We start from the raw sequence: 1,373 nt of genomic DNA, 5'->3' as shown, positions 1-1,373 counted from the left end.
ATATATATATATATATATATATATATATACATATATATATTTATATATAAATATATGTATGTATATATATATATAACGACAACAATTATCAATACTATTATTACTATTACTATTATTACTATTATTATTATCATTATTTATTGTTATTATTTCAATCATTAATATCATTATCATTATGATTATTAATATCAATATTACTGCTATTATTGTTTTCGTTATAATTTTCATCATCGCTATTATCATATCATGTAATGATATCAGTGATGATAATAATGATAACAGTAATCATAATTACAATAATATACATAAAGACAATCACTATCATCATCACAGTAATAATGATAATAATAATTATAACAATAATAATATTGATTATAATAATAATGATAATAATAATAATATTGATTATAACATTATTAATAATTTTATTGATAATAATAACAATGATAATAATAATGATAATTATAATAATGATAACAATAATAATAATAATGATAATAATAATAATGATGATATATCATCATAACATTGCTTAATTTTTTTCTTGCCTACTCACAATGATATCTATAAACCTTACAAGGAAATAGAATATACAAATGAAAAAAACAACAACAAAAAATCTATCACACAATCGTAAGGAATCTTCCCGCGACCAATGTTTTTTGTCAGTCGTACTGCCCTCTGACGGTTTACATTTTCAATAAACAAAATGCGATCGACATGCGCTTCTCACAATATTTGCGTATCTCAGTAATAAGTTTAAATAAAACATACAGTTTTATCATATTGTGTTACAGTTATCATTATCATTATTTTTATTATTATTATCATCATTATTATCATTGTTATAATCCATATTATTACGATTACTGTTATCATCATTAGTATTATTATCATTATGATTTTCATAATCATTATTGTTATTATAACTGTAATAATGATAATAATAATGATGATAATAGTAATAATGACAATAAGAAAAAACATCTAATACCTATCTTAATAACAGTGGATACACATATATTTCTATCAAAAGATATGGAAATCGACAGACTGCCAGACCTACTTCGAATGCTCACGTCCCGGCGCACAATATGAATTCTTTCCACCGATTCCTAGGCTCTGCTTTCCGGTGAAAAGAGGAAGAGCGAGAACGAGCCGGCAAAGCGAACACGAGTGAAAATGGAAGAGACTGGATATTGAAATTCAATTACTGGATATGATTGGGACGAAGAAAAAGAAGAAAAAAAATACGATTGATGGAAACAGATGCGAGAGAAAGAGAGGAGAGAGAGAGAGAGAGAGAGAGAGAGAGATGAGAGAGAGAGAGATAGGGGAGAGAGAGGAGGAGGAGAAGAGAGGAGGTGGAGAGG

This window comes from Penaeus chinensis, chromosome 1 (genome assembly GCF_019202785.1).
Source record: "Penaeus chinensis breed Huanghai No. 1 chromosome 1, ASM1920278v2, whole genome shotgun sequence".
Taxonomy (NCBI): Eukaryota; Metazoa; Arthropoda; class Malacostraca; order Decapoda; family Penaeidae; genus Penaeus; species Penaeus chinensis.
This window is presented reverse-complemented; position numbering follows the sequence as displayed.